The sequence below is a fragment of the Tetrao urogallus genome (genome assembly GCF_951394365.1).
Source record: "Tetrao urogallus genome assembly, chromosome: 16".
Lineage (NCBI taxonomy): Eukaryota > Metazoa > Chordata > Aves > Galliformes > Phasianidae > Tetrao > Tetrao urogallus.
Genome location: NC_136829.1, coordinates 348,858 through 369,302, shown reverse-complemented (window position 1 = coordinate 369,302; position 20,445 = coordinate 348,858).

Here is a 20,445-nt window from a genome sequence, read left to right as displayed (position 1 = left end):
CTGCTCCCTGCAGAAACTCCCCCGCAGGATATATCCTTGGCTTGGAAGCTTTTCTCCTGACTGTTTTTCATACCTTGCAGTGAAATGGGTTAGCTTGCATTCCTGCATGGTGTGTTCAGAGGAGACGGAGTTCAGCATTGCTGCTTTGGTGTGGAGAGCATCAAGAGACCTAGGGCTGAATGTGGGGTCCCTTAGGAAACAATGTGGCTTGTTTGCCCCACTGCCACTGAGCTGCAGGCAGGAGGCAGGTGGGCTCCTCTTGGCACCCAGCAGGCCCAGGAAGGCCAGCTCTAGAAAGGAGAGGGCTCGGTGAGTGTGGGGCATGCAGGCGAGGAGCCAGTTGTCCACTCCAGCCAGGCAGGGCTGGGTGCGCTCAGGGACTCCCAGCAGGCTGTAACCCCAGGAGCTGGGCACAGTCGGGCCACTGCCTGCACAGATTCGCTTCCAGGTACCTCGTGGCTCTGCCGCCTCCTATACCATTCCTTGGCCTGAGCTCATTTGGATGCCAAAGGCTCAGCCGTGCTGCAGGCTCCCGTAGAACTTTGGGAAGTGCCCCCTTCTGCCTCAAGAGCCTCACTCTTGCCAACTGCAGTGCCTCATACAGGCAGGCTGTGCATGTACCCAGCTGGCAGGTGGGCCTGGGGCACGGCAGGTTTGTTGCACCAGGCACATGGACTGCACACAGTGTTAGCACTGAAACGTTTTCTGCATCTCCCACTGTGGCTGAGTGTGCGCCTGCCGGTCACCTCTTGACCTCACACACCTGCTCACCCCACTGCAGGGGTTGTCAGGTTGTGCAGGGATGAGCTCAGTGTGGGTGCCCAGACCACCTCTAAACCACGAGCTCAGCTTAATGCGAGCCCCATGGAAGTTGAAAGCGTTCATGTCAAAGTTGTACTAAGGCAGGAGACAGGTTTCCTTTAGCCTCCTTCCCAAACAAAATCCCCAGCTCTCTGCTGTTACCACATCTAGAGATTCCTTCTCTCTAAAATAACAGCTCAGCACGTGCTGTGAGAGGTTCTTTTTCACCCTGCTTTAATAAAGATGGAAGATGAAAAGGCCAGGAGAAAATTTGCTTTTGCATTCCTTGCTGTCATTCCCAGTTCTGTGCTCTCTGTCCTTATTTCTCATTCTCCTTTCCAGGAGCTGTCTTTAACTCTTTGATAATAACCTCGTCTCCCCCAAAAGCAGGCAGTGTCCTTTCTTGATTGCACAGCCAGAAAAATGCCACACTTTCCCTTTGATGTCAAGACAATGCGTTGATGTAACACTGTGTGCATGTGTGACAAATGCAAACAGCCAGCTTTCTGGCCCAGATTTGGAAACTTAGGGAGAAAAAGGAAAAGCTAGGGAAAAAAAAATCTTGAAAAGAATTCTTCAATCCACTTCATTCTCCTATAAATGTTCCCTTTTTTGTTCCCTTCTTGGTACGAAGGTCTGAGGTGAGCTTGCTGTCCTTCACATGTGCACAGAGCTGTGCCTGGGGGCTCCGCTGGGCTCAGGACAGGCACAGGGCAGTGTCCTTTTTGGCCCCACAGATGCGAGAGCCGTGTCCTTCCCTTCCCAGGACTGGCTCTGTGGGTGTGCAGAGCAGAGCTGAGACCTTTCAGCTTGGGGAGGCTGCAGGGCAGCCACGAAGGACTCTGTTACAGCAGGAGAAGCAGCTCAAAGCACGGAGTTTTGCCAAAAGAAGTTTGGAAATAGTTTGCATCTGTGGGAATGGCTTCTCCCTGGTAGCCCAGGTGGAGGACTGACCCCAGAAGCCCGGCAGCCCGGCTCCCATCTGGCAGAGCCCCAGCAGAGCTCTGCTCAGGAGCTATGCTCAGCAAGAGGCAATGGCTCCTTGGAGCTGCTCCCCAAGGTGGGTCAGCAAGGTCCCCACACTGCTTCCTTCTTCCCAGACCTCCAGAAGAGTGCCCCTGGTCCTCATGAAGGGGACATGGTTTGGACACAGGAGACCCCTCTGGCGCTGCTTGTGCAGAGCCTCTCCAGCCCCATGCACCCATCCGTTGCTCGCACAGATCCTGGGTTCAGTTTGGAGCACAGGCAGGAACCATCTGAGGAGGCAGTCTGGGTGGGGATGGAGCATACCTGCAGGCATAGGGCCTTTCTTTGGCTCTCAGTTTCAGTGAAGAGCTCACCCGTCCACCTCCATTCCTGAGCCCCACCCCCCCCATTGCATGCACTTCAGCATCAGCTGCAGGAGAGGAACCCGTGCAGCCACACCAGGGGCCCCGCACACGAGCCAGACCTGCATGTGCTGCAGGCACATGAAAGTAAGGAGTTTTGACTCCACTGTCCAACCAGTGCCACTGCAGATGTTGGCCCTTCATGCAGAACGGTTTTATTCAGAGCTGCTCCAAAACCAGGGTGTGAGACTTCTGAAGCCTCAGCACATCTGCCTAGCCCTCCTGCCAAACCACTTTGCTTCTCCTCTTGCCTCTTGCCCTTATGCAGACCCTCAGCATCACAGTGGGGTAAGAAGATGCCCTCCTCCATATGCTCACCTCCTGCCCTCTCTGAATGCCCCAGATCACCCTCCCCTATTACTGGAAATATGAGAGAAGAATTGAGTTTATTTAAGCCAGAATCGCTCAGAGCACTGGAACTGGAAACCAGAGCTCAGAACACTGCTCAGTCATTAACTGGTGAGTAAAGAGCACTCAGTGAGTCATCGGTGCTATTATAAACACTTTTTTCTAAAGGCTATAGAAATGCAGTAGGGAAGTGGTGTTCCTTGAAGTCACTGGCAGGAACTGTTTTCCTCTAGCAAGATCCCTGCTCTGCTCCTGGGACGGCTCTGACCCCCTGCTCTGCAGGCACTGCACCCGCACCACTCCCACAGCCCATCCCCTGCTTTGTGGCTGCTCCTTGTGTTAAGTCATTTCTAAATGTGAATGCATTCAGGGTAGATCTGCTTTGCCCAGATAAACTGATGCTAAAGGCTCCAAGAGAAAGGAGTGGCTCAACGCCACCCATAAGGTGGTCAGCGCTGTGTGACCCCCACCCACAGTGCCAACCACTCCTCGGCCCCTCCGCCTGCACACAGCACTGCTCCTGCTTGGCACTGTGTCCCCAGAGCTCCCAGAGCTGCTGCTGGGGCTGCCACGCAAATTGCTTCATGCAGAGAGAAATGAAAGCTCCGAAACTCGGGAGAGGGAGGAGGAAGGTGTTTTGCACCACAGATACAGGAGACAGCCATTCTTGTGCAGCTGAAGGGGCTGCAGAAAGTCCTTCTGCTTTATCCTCTCGGCCCTGTCTGCTGGGGCAACCTCTGCGCCCTTCTGCCCTTCCCATGTCCTCCCCGGGCTCCAGTGCTAGACACTAAGATCTCCCTATTCAAAAGGATTACAAACTACTGTCTGATCCACTAATTAGGAGAGGAAGATGAGCTTCCAACCGTGATGCTCAGCAGCCATTTAGAAATTGCTCTGAAGGCATGGAGCTGCTGGGAGCACACAGCAGCATGGAGCTGCATCTGTTCAGTGCCAGCAAGGCCAGCCCACCCCACTGGCCCGCTGCCTCACCCTGGCCCTTCCACAGAGCTCATCTGTCTCTCCAGGATATCTCCAGGCTGTTCGGCTCCTATCCTCATTGCCATTACTTTATGTTCATTTAACAAAGTTAAAATCTGTTTAGTGGGGCCCTCATTGAAGACAGAGGAAACAAACTGAATCTTCATGCTACTCCCGGAGCAGGTCAGGCTGGTGTCAGGCTGGAGCCACCTGCACAAGGAGGATGCAGAACCCCCTGCCCTCCTGCTGCTAAGTCACGCTGGGGTACCAGGCATCTGCTCCCAGTGGCACAGCAAGTGCCTCAGGCTGCTAATGCCATTTCCTGGGGATCCCACCTTGTTTCCTTCCTGACGTGACTGTTGGTGGCAGGAAGGTGTCTTTGACTGAGGGAGAACTGCAAGGGGAAAGCCCAGCCTGGTCCTTCTGCAGTGTGCAGGGATTTCTTGAGAGCAATGGGGCAACACAGTACTTGTGTGTGCAGCCAGGCCTGGCCATGCTACCGAGAAGACAACCCAGCCCTGAGGCTGCAGGCGGGGCTTGAGGGCAGGCAGCCCACATGCATCTGTCTTGGGTGATGCTCTTAACGTGTGTGAAGACTTCTCTGAAGGCTTCCTCCAGACAGTGGCTAAAGTCCAGACACAACTCCCAGCCGAGTGAGGACAGCAGAGATGACCCTGGTCCCCTGCGAGCCTCTGCTGTCCCCAGTCAGGATCTCTGAGTCCTCGTTTTCCATGTAGCTCCTTATGGAACCGAGCCCCTTTCTCTTGGGCGAGAAACTTGCTCCAGGGCAAAAAGCAGATCAGCTGGGTCTAGGAACATCTCAGGAGATGCTCTAAAACGCTTGCCTTCCCAAAAGCTACCCACACTGTGTGCCCCACAGTGCTGACCTCCATTCCCCAGCATTGCATCATTTCTAAAACCCAGACCACCAATGAGTACACCACTACCAACTCAGCTACCTCCAGAAGAGCTCCAAGCTGCAGGCAAAGACTTTCACAGGAGAGAGAGCAGTCGCACCTCAAAAGCAAGACCCACATGCACCAAGCACAATGGTGGAGATAGCTTCCCCTCCACCCTGGTACAACCCTAATGCAACTCGATGACCCCACGGCCCAGCCTGGTGCTGCCCCAGGGAGGTCTCCCACCCTACAAGGCCCATACTGTCTTCTGCCTGCTGCTGCCACTGACCCTTGGTCCTAATCAAGCCCTCTGGTATAACCTGACTCTGCAACATCCAACACCAAGAAGTTAATGCCATGTGAAGGCAGGGCAAGGAGATGAGGAGCCCCAAAGAGGATGAGACAGGTTCTGTCCAAGCTGATGGGAGATCAAGCAAGTCAGATCACCTCTCCTCCCTGCAGCATCTGGGTGAGAGCCCCGACACCCACAGAGGGGCAGCACCAGTGAAGAGATGAAGCTGGACAGCTTAAGGTATTGCTAGGTTGAGTGACGGAAGTGTCCAGCTCTTGCAGCTTTCTGCCATGCTCCTGTGCAGGAAGTGTCTTTGTGAGGTCCTCACGCTCAGGGGACAGCACGCCATGCTCCTGCTCTGGTTCAGCAGTGGGATACTTTGAGTCTTCTTTCTCACTGAAGTCCTGATAATCTCAGATTTTCTCGAGAAATGATGCACTACCCCATCAATCCATTTGGCTGGCTGGTCTGCAGCCTCCTAGGAGGCCCCTGTCTGCTTTGCCAGCAGAGGTTTTTTTCCGTGCTTCCAGTTACTATCAGAGCGGGGTCTGGGAGGCCTGGGTGGACTTACTGACTCCTTCCCAGGCTTGCCCTTTCCCATTGCTAAAGAGAACAGGAGTCACAGACTACTTCTGACACTCCTCCATGACACTCCTGAAATCCACAGGTTCAGACATTCTCCTCCCACCTCACTGCGGATCGTGTGAAACTGCTGTGCCAGCTGAGTTCAAGGTGCCAGAGGATGCCACGGTGCCTGGGGAAGCAGTGCCTTGGCTAGGACAAACAGAGCTATCCTACTCAAACATGTCAAGATGACCAGAAAGCCATCCTCTCACATCTGCAGGAAGAGAGAAAACCAGGAATGGTGCTGGCAATTCAAATATGTCCATGAAAATGACATTATTCCCAGGTGATGTGTGCTGGGCCTGAGCGTTTCGTGCAGGGCCAGGAACAGCACTGAGCCTCGGACAGGGATGCAGCTGCAGCCCCCCCTTGGCTGGCCCACCACCCGGGTGCTGTGGACCACTGCAGACCTCCTTGAAGTGGTGCTCAGGCTGGGTCTCTAACCATTTTGGTTTTCCAAACAGAAATGCCTTCTCCCTCCAGCCTTACCTATCCTGAGGGCAGCACAAGGCCAGATCACGTCATGGGAACCACCAACAGTACAACAGCCTGGTGGGGCTGGGAAAACCTAGCATTTCTTAATGCTCCTTCTGCTCTGGGGTCCCATCACAGGCTACTACAAACCATGCTCAAATGTGACTCTGTGTCAGTACTGAGCAGAAGGGCCCTGCCTGTACCAGCCTCACCCAACACACCCTGTTTGCGTGCACCTCTAAGGGCAGAGACGACCACGGACCTCTCCTTGCACTATCCTGAGGGTCCCTGAAGGCCATGATGCTCTGTGACTTATCATGGAAAACTGCCCCATGCACCCCTGCATGGGTGGAAAATGTCAAAACAATGCCTTTCTCACTCGTCTTTCCTTCTGCTGATTATGTCACTCTGGGCTTGGAGACAGCATGCACAGAAGCCCCAGCCATGGTCCACATCGTCTGCTGCAGCTTTTGGCAGTGGCACTGCTTATCTCCCACCAACCCTGAGCCCAGACACCACACTGAATCGGCATACCCACAGCATAGGGACCCTGGCAGAGCTGATGGGTGCTGGATCTGAGCCGATCCCTGATCCCTGTGGGAGAACTGAAAGAAGCTAGAAGTGTCTGTGTTGTGGGGAAGCCACACGACTTCCCTGCAGCAGGGCAAATGTAGCTGGATTTGATCACTCTAAAATCAAAACCTCAAAGTAGGAGTTCCCAAATAGCAACTGCTCATCTTTTTTTTGCCATGGCCAATCCAGGAGAAACAACTGATCAGAATGTGGATGTGCAGAACACTCCAGGGCACAAATCAATAGCTGGGCACTTAGTGTCTCTGTTGTGGTCATTGCTCAATCAACATGCGAACAGTCAGAGACCAGAGGGCTCTGAGCAGGAGTGAACCAGGGCGAACCACAGCAGCCCTTGGCTTCCTCTCCCCCGAAATGAAATGCTATGGGAACACAAGGGAGCTAAATGTCAGCAGGGGGACTGGGGAGACGCATGCTACCAGGAGTGTGCACTTCTGGAGCTACCCTGGCAGGACTTCCTGCATATTTTCAGTTACAAAGCATTCCAGGGGCAATGCAGATGCAGTTTGGGATGTGCAGTTTGGGAAGGGTCCTCCTGGCCCACCCATACAGTTCTGGATCACAGTGGCTAGGCTGGCGTTCTGCAGCCTGTTCAGAGCCAGGCACTGAATTTGGCCACAGGTGCCAGCCAGCATCACCTCCCCAGCCTCTTTTTTGGGTCAGCAGAGTTCTCCAAGCTCAACAGCAGTGGAGAGGACATGGCTGTCTGGACTGGGCAGTGCTTCTCAGAGCAGCACTGGCAGCAAACTGGCTGAGACTCGCTGCCAGGAGGCGGCTCACCTTCGCTGGGACAAGCGGGCACTGAAGTAGGGCTGCCTGGCTCCCCTGGGCCGCGGTGGCACAGAACCTTCCTCAGCACAGAACAGTGTGTGTCAGCTAATTATACCAGCTCTGTCCCACAAAGAGGATCTGGGAGACAGGGCGTCCTATTTACGTGGCCCCCAGCCTGTTCATTGCCCACAGTGGCCCCACGTCCTGCAGTACCACCAGCCACAGGAGGGGAGCCGCGAGGCACAGCCTGCTCCCTGGCCCGGTTGTTGACTGGTTTGGAGGGAGGCAAACAGCTGCATGGGCCTGGAACAGAATTCCACGACCAGCAACCTGCTCCCGTACAACCCTAAAGCCCAGGACTGGCTAACACAGGACCAGGAGCAATCTTGCAAGGATGCAGAGATCTGAGCGTCACATGGGGCATTCAGGGAAAGAATCATGAGCAGTCCTGCAGGGTGAATTTAACAGTGTGATAGTGCTCATGGCCCGGCAGATGTGTCCACACTGTACCACCCTGCACGTGCTGCCTGCAGCCACACGCTCGCCTCCTGGTCCCAGCAGGCCAGGCTGTGGCAGTCCCCTCCCCACGGAGCACTTGTCTCCCTGTCAGCTCAGATCTGCTCCAAGAGGTCTTGTCACTGGCAACCCCAACTAGGCCAATGTCCCAAGCCAGAGCACTTGAGGTTTGGCTGGAACCATAGGAGGAATGTGGCATCTCAGTGAAGCATAGGGCTAGGCCACAAGCACGAGCAGGGGAGGCAAACACCTCCCTGTCCTTGACTGAAGCTGAAGGAGAACACCAGCTCCTGGGGTTACTGCCGCCCTTTGAGAACGCCAGGCCGCAGGACAGGGCATAGCCAAAGGGACTCAGGACTGGTTCTGAAGCAGTGCAGCAGAGGAGGACATCCCAGCAGGTTAGGTGATCCCATCCAAATCCTCTGGGGTCACCTCCCAGAAACTTCACTGTGCTCTGGAGGTCCTGGCCACCAGCCACACGAAGAGCTTCTGGGTGCTCCGGATGGTCAGCAGCCTACCCTCGTGGTGAGGAATCCCAGCCCCACTGTGTCTGCTGACAGCTGTGACCTTCCCAGGAGCTGGTCTTCAGGGACTCTTCTGCTGGGCTGCCCACTGCATGTGCATTGCATTGCTGAGCTGTGGTGAGGCGTGCAGGGAAGGGCTCCCTGCCAATCTCATTCCAGGGCAGGACAAGGACTGGGCATGGGCTGGGGGTTGCTGGTCACTGCCACCAGCCTGATGGAGGGACTGTGGGCCGAGAGCAGCTGGGGAAGTACTCCTCACCTGACGTTATTTTGGTTGCTAGGTGATTAAATCATCCATCTGCTTATGACAGCACGGGAGAGCAGTGAGTCAGTCCGCTTCGTAGAAGACAACAAAGGGTTTTTCAACTCCAGCCCACCTCCAGCCTGCCCCCAGCCCAGCCCTGCTCGCAGGATGCTCAGATGGACACACAGCCCCGCAGGGCACAGCCTCTGGTGCGGCACCGTGGGCACTGAGGCAGCTGCTGAGGACAGCCAGCTGTCACAGGGCTGTGGGCATCTTCAGATGTGCTCCTACTGTGCAGGTCCTCCACGGTACCTGAAGAACATGGCTGGATGATGGCAGGAGGGTTCTCCATAATTACATCTAGAACCACTGAAAGGGGGCAGATCAGCCCAGTGAAAGCAGAGGGAGGTGTGCTGTGAGCTTGGAGGGCAGCCCAGATCCTGGCAGCACAGCGCGGCTTCCCCAGCATCTTCCCCTGCTGCAGACTCAGCAATGTCCACAGTGGGGATGTTGCTAACATCACACATGTGGAACAGCTGTGATTGCCCACTTTGGGGAGCAGAACCTGGGGAAAGAGCAGTGGGCTGCTTGGGGAGAATAATGCAGAAAGGTAACAGTTTGGGTGAGAAAAAATCGTTTTCATAAAATGTTTGAAGTCTTTTGGAGGAGGAAGATGGGGAGGGAGAGAAAGAAGAGCCACTGTTTGTGTGTATGCATATAAGAGAAAGAGAACCTCCCTCCATGCTGAGTAGAAACCGTCCCCATTTCTCATGTTTTGGAGAATGTTGAGACACGGAGAAATTAAAGCATTGCCTACAAAATGTGTGTTGCAAATCCATTTTTCATTAAGAGATCTCTGAACCACATGTAGCTGCTGCATGACTGTCCTGCTGCCACTGAGCTGGGCACCAGCTGTTGGTTGAGGGGCTGCAGGCTGCCTGGCCCTCAGAGCCCATTGGGCCTGAAGGCTACCAGGGGCAGTGAATGATCCCTAGGAAAGGCAGGGCCTTTGCGGCGCAGCTTCAGTGGCCACACAGGGCTTTGCAGTGGGGATGGAGCTGGGAATGCATCCTGCAAGTTCCCTGCCCGAAAGAGCCTGAAGGAGAAGCCCTAAAGCAGGGTGAGGAGTTATGTGCACAACAGGGATGGTGCAAAACCACAGCGGCGCAGCTGTGAGCTGCCCATTGCAGGCTAACAACCTCCTGCAACTGCAGGTGAGCTACACAAAACAGTCTGCCCACAGCATGGCTCAGCATCCACAGCATCCAGCACCTCAGAGCCCGGGCTGTTGGGAGCTGGATTGGCAGCTCCCCCACCACTGTCCTCCATGCAGCCTGCCCCCCCAGGTCCCCCAGCAGCTGTCACAACTTCTTAGAGCAAAGAAACTCATTAATAAAGTGGAAAAGGAGGAGGAAGAGCAAGCTGAATAGTCTGTCCTAGGAGACAGCAAGGAGGAGGAGGAGAGTGCTCAGCGCTTGATCTCAGGATAGGCAGCTACCAAAGAATAGGAAGCTACCAAGGCTACCAAGCTATCCAGAAAATAACTGGGAGGAAAGGATGAGATGTCATTGGACAGGAAGCCTGCCAAGGGGGGGCTGCAAGCAAAGGTGGAGGCCAAAGGAGGTAGGCAGGAAGAGGGCAGAGAGGAGAAGCACCCTCTAGAGCAGCACAGCCACCACCAATGCCCCATCTACAACAACCTCCACCAGGAGGCAGAGGGAGGCCTGCAGAGCCCAAGTGCCTCTCCCAAGGGATGCCTATGGCTGTCTGCTCCCTGCCCTTGCACTTGGCTCTCTGCTTCCTGCAGGCATCATGCCTTGCCAGCTGCCCTGGATTGGAGTGCCTGCTTCTTTATTGCATTGTTCCTAGTTTCCAATCTGCCTCTGCAAGGGTCTGACTGCTGTCAGCAGCACTGTGGGGAGGCTGGGGTGAGGGGCACGGTGCTCAGCAGCTCTGGCCACCAGGCACTGGCCACCAGCCCCTGCCTTAAGGGCAGCGCCAGAGGCTGGGAGTGATGAGAAGGCAAGGTTTCCATCTCCATCTTGTAGCTCCAAGCAGAGGAGAAGAGAGATCAAGATCTCAAGAGGCTGCATGGCCACTGACAACACAAGAGCTGCTCCTCCAAATGTCCCAAGTGAAGGCCAAGCCTTAGTGAGCCCTGGTGCCCTGAAGCCTCCCATTCCCACGTTGCATACAGCCCCTGCTGGGATGTGGCTCCCTATGGCTCAAAGCCTACAACCTTGGGGCAGCCACAGCCACCTCTGATTCTGAGCTGGAGGACAGCAAGTGCTGGGCTGCTGTCTCTTCAGCACATTGCTTCAGGGCTCAAACAGGCAGACCTCTGGGACGAGGACAACAGAACATGAACTCTAGCACTTGGCCAAGCCCACAGATGGCTGAAGAGCTCATGAGGAGTTCAGGTGTCCTATTCCTGCCCAGCCTGGCCCCCACACACCTCACTGTGGAGGGCACGCAGACCTACAGTGAGCATCACTATCACTATGACGGGGACCAGTCCATAAAAGCCCACCAGTGGCCCCCGGCAGGAGGAGGAAAGGGGCCCTCTTCTGCTCAGCTGTGGGGGAAAACTGTTGTGCCGTGGTAGGGCTGTCTGTCTGTGCACCTCGAGTCACCAACGCATGCAGAATGCTGCCCAGGAAGCACAACTCAGACTTACACCCACCATGGAAATGGCTTTCCCACACTGGAGGCTTTTACTTGCAGCACACAGGAACTAGATAGGAAATAGCATAAATGTTTACGAACCCAATGGCTGAAAACTCCTTTGTGCTTTAGCCTGCTGAAACACTTCCTTGCAACGCTGCTGAAATGATTCACCCAACTTATGCTTATTTCAAAACCAGCAGCAGCGTCTAGCTGAGAGAAAAGGAGAGTGTTTTATGCAGAAAATGCCAAACTGACCCTTTTTGATCATGTGGAAGATTCCCTTACTGCTCAGAACATAAAAATCTCTGGGAAAGAACCTTGTCTTTTCAAGTGCACCGTCAGCCTTAGTACCCAGGGCAGTGCCGTGGCAGAGCAGATGCAGGAGGGGCTTTCCAGCCAACCTGGGTGCTTCCCAGGGCCTTGCATGGATCCTGGAGGGACTGTCATCCCCGCAGCTGGACCTGCCTGCAGCATGGTGCGGTGGCACTGCACCAGCGCTGAGCAACACGTGCCTGCACTGCCTGCTTTGAGGACTTGCCTGAGTTCACCAAGGCCTCTGTGGCAGGGGATGGTGCTGAGCCACATGAGAGCCACTCAGGGAACTGTCCCCTCACCGCCGCTCGGCGTGGAAAGGATTAATCGGATGAGGGAAACGGTGAGGGAATATCAACTTCATTCCTGCAGTGAAGAAACTGTGCCATTAAAATCCTCTCTTCTATGACACACACTGAGCCTATTTCAGTAATAGTTTGGCAGGGGAATAACATTACAGAGCCTATAAATATCTCGTGGGGTGCTGCTCTGCTGATGGAGCAGCAGGATGTGGCCCCTGCCCAGCGGGGTGCTGGTCCTGGCTGCCTCCCAGGGAAGGCACAGCCATTGCAGAGCTGGTGGCCACACAGTCCTGTCTCGAAGGTGAAGGATGGCAGGAGACCAGGACAGAAGGATGCGTCACCGGGGCAGCTGGGCACATCCCATTTGCAGCCCCAGAGGAGGGATGGGGCTGGGTGAGATATGTGGTGATGGGAATGGGGCGTGGGCTGTATGGGCCCCGGACATGCTGGAGGAGACAGCTGGATTGAGCGAAAGAGGGAGGTAAGAATACAGTGGAAAGCATTAGCACCCAGAAGGGGCTTGAAAAGCAAACCACAAGGCTCCTCTGTGTCTGCAGCTGAGGACTTTCGGATGACTTAGATAAGCCTGATAGGGGCAGTCAGCCCTTCCCTGTCATCCTGAGCAGCAGAGGGGCTTCTTGCAGCAGTGGAGGCAGCAGCTGAGGCACCTCAGGCACAAGTAATTCCCCTGAAATATCCCAGAGGCATACGTCACGTGTTTTTACCAGTGACAGTAACTCACCTCCACTGCTCATTCCCCTATCGAGGCCCTGAGATGACAAGGATCAAGCAAACACCCTGACGTGTCTGAGAGGCTGACAAGAGGGGAAGAAGCTCAGCAGGGTCCAGGCACCCTGCCCGTGCCAGGCAGCCGTGCAGTGCGGGCAATGGCTGCGCCGCTGCTCTGCCACGCACTTGTCATCTTGCAAGGAAATTGTGCGGCTGGCCGCTGTCCTGCCAGGCAGATTGCGACAAGTGGCTGAGGGATTTGGTTATTACATACTTGATGTATAGGAACTCTCATGGCAGTCATCGTAGGTCTCATATTCCTCTTCCTGAGAGCAGGGTTAACTCAATGCTGAGTAGCTTCAATACTCCTTGCATGTTTCATGCACACACAGGCTGCTAGCTGCCTTCCCTGCCCACAGATCTCTGCCCACCTCCAAGTGTCAGCATCAGGCACCAGCGCTCCTGGGTCCCTCCCAGAGAGTTCCCCTGCTCCTCAGGCAAGAGCAGTTGACGGGCCTGAAGGGAATGGGGTGCCTCAAAGTGAGGGTTGCCCAAGGGAAGGGTCCGTGCTCCCCAGGGAGTGCAAGAGTCAGACCCAGGGGACATGCCTCAACCGCCCTGCAGCCAGCAGAGCATTGGTTTGTGCCTGAGCATCACACCCCTCTGTCCTCAAAAGGCATAAAGGTTCTGGAACTGCAAAGATTGCCGTAGCAGCCCTAGAAGTTGTAATGTACATCCTTCAAGCTGCTGGAAAGCTTTGCACAGAGCTGCAGCGAGCCAGGCCTCATTCAGGGAAAGCTCTCAAGAAAGGTAATTTTCCTGACAGCCCATGATCCAAACCCACCAAACATCCATTAGGGCCAGGAAAGGCTGACATCCATGAGAGCCTGAGCAAAAACAGGGCTGGCAGCTCAGTCTGGCCTTGTGGGAACTTCCCCTGCACAGTGCCTCTGTGAGCAAGAAGGGGCTTGAGATTCCCTTTTTCTTGAGCACACAAACCGCAATCACACAAGGAGTCCACTGGAAACTGCTGGCATTTGCAGAGCTCTTGTATCCAGAGATGAAATCCACAGGGGGACCCAGCTAAGCCCCCAGAAAAGACATGGAATGCAGTTAGTTACAAGGTGTAAAATATGGATGTATTCTGCAATAACCGTTTTTATGCCACAGATAATGAGACACACCATCAAGTGCAAGACAAAAAAGATTGGTACAAATTGCAGCCTTGATGTCACATAACCAGCTTCCAGCAGCACGAAGCACCTTCAATAGCTCCTTGTGCCAAGGGCCTCCCCGGTGTCCCCACCCCACCCCTAAGCAGAGGAGCTGATTCTTCACATTCTTCTGCATAAACCTAAAACACCCCCCAAATTAAGAAAAATCAAACTGACTCCCTGATCAAAAGAACCCCCTATGATTGTCCCAGCTTCCTCCACGTATGGCCAATGGCACGCCTCAACCTTTCTGCCTTCAGTAGGTGTGGGTGAGAACCCCCTCTCCAAATGCAGTGCCTCAAGGATGGGATGCTCAGCCTGACCCAGCCTGCCAGCTGCAGCCTCAGCCCCGGTGTGAGGATCCGGGCTGGAAGATGTTAAGGAGAACAGCAACACCGAGCTCAGAGCTCAAAATCAGCACCTTGAATCATGTCCAAAAGCAAATTGGAAGTCGGCACAGCTTCTGGCAAACAGGTGCTGCCTCGTCTGTGGTTGATGCTGCTCAGCTGATGGCTTCAGCTCCAGTCATGGGCACCAAAAGTGGGGACAGGGGCAGCTGCAGGCACTGTGGTCCTCCTGGGGACATTTCCCCACGCCCCGCTCCCCTCCTCTGTGGATGGCAAATGGATGTTGTGGTACTGAGGCAAGCAGGCTGCCATCTGGATCCAGGACTGTTCATCTCTGATGACTGCAGCAACGGCTCAGTGCTTGGGTGAAGGCTGATTGTGGACAGATTACAGGGGACACAGCGTGTTCACTTCTATCCATGCTGCGCTGCTATTACCCAGACTGAAAATAAAGCCTCATTTTTCATGCAAAGATGCACAGTGGTTAACATGAGCAAAGCTTGCCTGCGAGGCATGCAGGTATCAGATCAATTTCAAAATGGGTCTCCAATTACTACTGATGATTTGATTTTTATTTTTTTCTGGCTTGCCAGATGTTTATGCTACGAGCATGAAATTTAGACCAGTGCCACTGGACTGGCGTGAGGCTTGTAAGAAGGCACGAAGGTCTGCTGCTACAGAATGGCACATTTCCCTTGAATTGCTCTATTCCTTCACCACTCAGAGCTGTGCTTCAAACTGTACGGGTACGTCATGTACACAAAGAGGAGTGAGTGAGGGAGATGAGTCTCTGCACAGATCAGACCCAGGCTTGCATGCAGCAGCTGCAGAGCCCCGGGCTGAAGAAGCCCTGTGCTCCTGCTGCTGTCAGTGGCCTCAAGAGCAGGAGGGCACCCCAGGCCAGGCGATAGCCTCCCACAGGAAGCCTCTGGGCTGCCTCTGCCTCATTCTTCATCCAAGGAACAGCAGTCAGAGGATTCATGAGCCTGTGAGAGTCCATTTTGGAGGTGGCACTCTGAGGCCCTGCAGGCTGCCAGGCCCTGCGCACCACTGTGGGCTCACAGGGCCCAGCCAAGTGTTAGAGAGGGGGCTGGGAGGGTCACTGAGGCACAGCTCCTGCCAACCTCTGATTGAAACGATGGCAACAGGGCTCCAACCTCACTCCTGCCCAGCCCCTGCCCTGGAGTGGTGATTCAAAAACTGCGACATGGCAAAGGCCCATGAGGGAGCTTGTTCAGTGGCACCTCTCTCTTGGTGGAAGGACCAGCCTGTGTGGGGACACCCTTGTCTGCCTCCCAAAGACCTCACGCAGGGGTAGCAGCCCAACCACCACCGCAGGTCGGGCACATGCCGTGCTGGGGGCACACTCAGGCCCGTCTGCCAGCTGCGTGCTGCTGGAGCAGGGGGTTGGCCCTGACAGCCCGGCTGCTCACTAACGGACGGATTCCTGTCTCTGCAGCCCCTCCGCACCTCATCCAGTGTCAAGCAGGAGCACCTCAGCCAGCACAGTCAAAATCTAACAGGCAGCAGAGGGTGAGGCTCGCCTGCCTGCCCAGCAGCACGGCACAGCGCGCCAGGCTCTGCCCCCATCCCTGGAATAGCGCAGGGGACAGTTGGGGCTGCCAGGGGAGGGAGGGTTCAGTTTGGCCTCTCCAATCCGCAGGAGGCATGCAGGCCTCCGGCAGCCACGAGGTACAATGGGCCATGGGCTGGGCAAGTCCAAAGCCCAGGCACCTCCATCCCCAACCCAGGAGGCAGCCCTGGCACACGGATACTCAGACTGCTCTCACCACCCCTGCTCTCCCCATGCCTGCCTGCTCTCTCCATCATGCTTGTGTGCTCCCCTGCACCCACCCGCAGCCTCCAGCACGCATCGACACACACACACCCTTACAGCACACACACCCCAATCTATGCACAGCACGACTAGTACACACGTGTGCACGCAGCGCACGCCCATAGAGTGGTGCACACGCATGCAACCAGCATGCGCTCACACGCACACAAACACTTGGGCTGGTGCTGCTCCCACGCACGGGCTCAATGCGGTTTGCATGCGCGCGGAAACGAGGACACGCTCAGCTCTGCGTCTCGCACACATCCAGGCTTGTTGTGGAGCTCACACCCCAGCACAACCGCACACAGCGGCTCCGCAGTGGCTCCCACACGCATGCACACACACACACAAACACAGCCCGGGGCTCTCGCGCACACACACGCGCACACGTAGGTGCAGTGTGGCTCCCAGGGCCGCAGTGACAGGGCCACGCTTTGCAGCGGCTCGTGCACACCCCTGTGCAGCCGCGGAGCCCCGGCACGCCGCACCCGGCGCCTGCACAGCTCGGCCTTCCCGCGGCCCCTTGCTCGCCCTTCACTGACACCCGTGGGGTGCCGAGGGCCACGCCTCCGCGGGTACGGGATCACACACACACACACGAAACCTTTTTGCTCCGCAGACGCTTAACTCCTTGTTGGCCTGTCCCCGGCACCATCAAGTCCAGCTCAGCACCATCCGGCTGCATACCGGCACCGTCGGCTCGGCGCCTCGCACACCCACCCGCCCGGCGTCGTCCGGCCCGGCCTCTGCACCACCCAGCCCCGCGCCCGCACCGTCCGGCCCGGCTCACGCCCGGCTCCACTCGCTCCCTGTGCTCCGCACCCGCCCCGTCGGGCCGGCCCGGCGCCCCCGACCCGCTGCCGCGTTCCGCCGCCCGGCCCCGGTCCCGCCGCCCGCCCCGTCTGCCCGGCACCGCCGCAGCCCCCGCCGCCCCCTCCGCCCGCTCACCTCGATCCGCGGCGGTGGGACGCGGCACCCGGGCCGGAGCGATCCCGCGGCGGGGCAGCGCTCGCTCCGCGCAGCGCCCCGGCGGCGGGGGGCCCGGCGGGGGGCCCGGCTCGGCTCGGCCCGGCCCGGCCCGGCCCCGGCTCCTGGCCGGCCGCCGCTTCCCCCCTGTCCGCGGCGCGGTCCGGCCGCCTCTCCCCTATGCGGAGGCTCCAGCAGCACCGAGGCGATGCCCATTCATTCAGCTTGTCCCCCGCAGCCCTCCCCTTCCGCCCCGCGCTCCCAGCCTCCTGGATGGAGGTAGCTGGTGATGCTGCAGCGGTACCCAGAGCCCCCGGAGAGTACAGTGCAGAGATGAGGGAGGGAGAGGAGGAGGAAGGAGAGCAGAAGGAGGGAAGAGGAAAGAGAGAGAGGGAGCGGGAGAGAGCGAGAGATGGCTGCCCCCAAAACCAGAGCTGGATCTCGACGAGACTCTGGGATTTCCACAAGGAAATCAGGGCAGGGAGCAGAGCTGGGCCGGCACAGCCCCCTTCCGCTGGACGAGCACGGCGACGGTGCGGTGACCGGGGATGCTGTGACGGCAAGGGCAGGCGACAGCTCGGTAATGCGGGCAGCGGGCGAGGCCCTGTGCGGGGCCGGGACAGGGTTCCCCACGAAATGGAAGTACCCTCCTCTGAGACTGCTCTGACCCCAGCCCGGCTGCCTGGCCAGGAGCTTCAAGCGTGCCAAGGCTGAGGGGCACCCACCCTTTCCTGCGCTGCCAGCCCAGTGTGCTGATAAGCAGGGAGGCCGCGTGCCTGGTCCCGCAGCTGCCATTGCTTTGCCACCCCTTGCCAGGGTCCCACCACCCCCTCGCCGGGAGCCCCTTGGAAAGCAATGGTGTCCACGTGTCCCAAGCCTCAGCACCATGTCCTGCGCCCCACATCGAAGTTTCTCAGTTTTTCCTAATCTGGGGCCTGCTTAGCCCTCTCAGCATCTGCCACAGCACTGCACAGATTGGGCTCAGTTCTTCCCTTGCTTCTTTTCTGCCCGTGGCTTTGTTCTCTCCATGTATGCTAGCTATGGTTTTGGAAGTGAGTGCTAACTCAGGAAAGTGTGGGAGACCTGACCAGGCTGTCCCATGTGAGAGCCAGGTGTTTGCAGATCACCTGGCCACTAATCCTGTAGCTGCTGTGCACCTCAAAATCTTCAGCATCGGGCCTGGGTGGTTGTGTGGTACAAGGCTCGTGGTTATTTTCTCATCACTTCACCCTTAGTGTCTTTGAAAATGGGGAGCTTGGCTTTCCGGGGAAAAAGGCTTCATTCTCTAAGGAAAACAGAAATATACAATTTTTTTTTTTCCTTCCTGCAGCAGATTCAGCAAAAGTGCAGCTGCCTTCTCAGCCCTGAATACAGAATTCTGTTCATCCCTAAGGGGAAATGGCCAAGTTGAGAGGAACAGCAAGCCCCACAGCACTCTCTATACCGTCCAAAGGCTTTCTCAGCCCAGGTGGTTTCCTCTCCCAAGTTCCAGAGGTGTCTGGCTCCCTTTGCAGAGCAAAGAAGGTTTGCACGCTCTGTGCACACCTACCAGCTTCATAATGTTGTTTTTCTTCCAAAAGAGAAGTTTGGGATGTTATTGGTCAGTAATGGAGACTGGGGCCCAGACAGTGGGGGAGAAGAGAGAACAGAGAAGAGAAAGCAGATGCTGAGGGAAGGGCTGACTTCTAAGAGCACCATGCTGCTGCGGAGGGAGAACACATTTCATCTCTGTCAAAGGCAAGAATGCTTCCAGATCATAGCAGGAGTAGCTGCTATGCTCAGTAACTGCATAGCTCAGTGTGGAATATTTCAGCTTTGTGGGGCAACACCATTTCCATCATCCTGCCTGTTCTGCAGTCCTCCCAAGCCACATCTCAGCCCCAAATGTCCAAGAGAAAGTAACAATCAAGCCATGAATAGTTCTATTTATTATTGTTTTTACTAGGGTTTTTGTGCACTTCTCAAAAAGAAGCAAACACCACTCTGTGTCCGGAGGAATTCCCAGCCATGTGCTATGCCCAGAGTGATGGAGAGCAGCCCTGGCAGGTTGGCATGCCCCTGCAGCCTGGCAGGGAGGAGGATATGGTAGGATAAGGAAGGAGGCTGGGAATGTAGTGGAGCTGGGGGGAGAGTACAGAGAGGAATATCTAGAAAACAGACCCAAACCTCATTTCTCAGGAACTGAGAGGGAACTTGGACTCTAACAAGAAAACTGTGGCTGTAGAGGCTTTTCTGAATGGAGACAAGCAGCTCATATTCCTGCTGGTAAAGGAAAGATTAGCGAGGAGGGCATAGAAACAGGGGATACAGAGCCAGGCAGAGGGGAAGCAGCCTTTACAGGAAGGAGCTCACGAGCCCGTGGTCAGGCTAGAGTAAGGAGTGTGTTGGGAATCAAGCTGCAATATTCTTGAGTCCAGACAAGAATTCTAGCTGGAGGGATTAACATGGAAGGCTTAATCTGGAAGCACTCTATGGAGAGAATGTGCAGGATTTAGGCACAGCTGGAACAGGGGGTGTCCGAGGGTGCAGGGCACAGAGCACATGGCCTCATCTGCTTGGTGAGGGCTGCAGTGAGAGGTGCCGAGCTCTGCTTTCCCTGTGCCAAAAATGGGGTGATGGGCTGAGCCCCCACCAGGAAATGTCAGCCAGGCTGGCTGGTTTTTTGGAAAGAAAATGACAAGTCTGGCACAGCACATTAGATCTGAGAATCACCATAGAGATAGTGGTTGGAGTTAGTGGGTGGTGGAGATTACCCGGAGCTAATGTGTGAAAGGAGAACAGAAAGGGCTGGAGAATGGGATGCTGTGGGCATCCAGGAGAAGAGGGAGACAGGTGTAAGAAAGAGGCAGAGAAGCGGGGATGAGAAAGGAAGGCAGAAAAACAGGGCAGGACATCAGAGAACCCCAGAAGGATCAGATTTCTTAGCCAGCATGGCTAGGTGTGGAGGCCAGGAGAAAGAGCAAAGATGAGGAGTGAGCATAGCTTAGAGACTACCAAGGGAAGCCTGCACACAGAGCCCCATGCTGAGTGAGGGAGACAGAAGACACAGACAGTGTGACTGCAGGGTGAGAAGGAGGCCTGCAGGAGCGGGGATGGTGATCTGAGGGCATTTCCCGTGGCACTGAGATGTATGCACTGCAAACATGATGGGCTTCAGCACTGCAAGAGTTTAGGGGGCAAGCAGGGCAGAGGAGGGATAGGGTGTGAGGAGGCTGTCCCTGCAGAGGGGACGGGAAGGGATTGCTGGAAGAAACAGGGGGCTCCAGAAGAATCTCACCAAGGGAGCAGGGAGATTTGTTCCACCGTAGGGAGGAGGAGAACAGGGCTGGCCAAAAAGGGTCTCTTACATCCTCATGGAGGTAACAGCAGGGTGCTGTGTGGGAAGTCAGTCTGCTGAGAGGAACAGAGTCATTTAGGGAGGAGAAGACAGAACCAAAGCCAGCAAGAACTGGTTTAATTCTCTTTGAGGACTCAATGAGTCTTGCACTGTGAGCAATGGACACTTGGACTTAACAAGGATGGAGAATGTGAGAGCAAAAGCCACCTTAGTGACACAAAAGGCCTTTCTGTTTCAAGTGTTACACTTTTGGAAGTTTAGATAGGGAATGACTTTGCAACTCA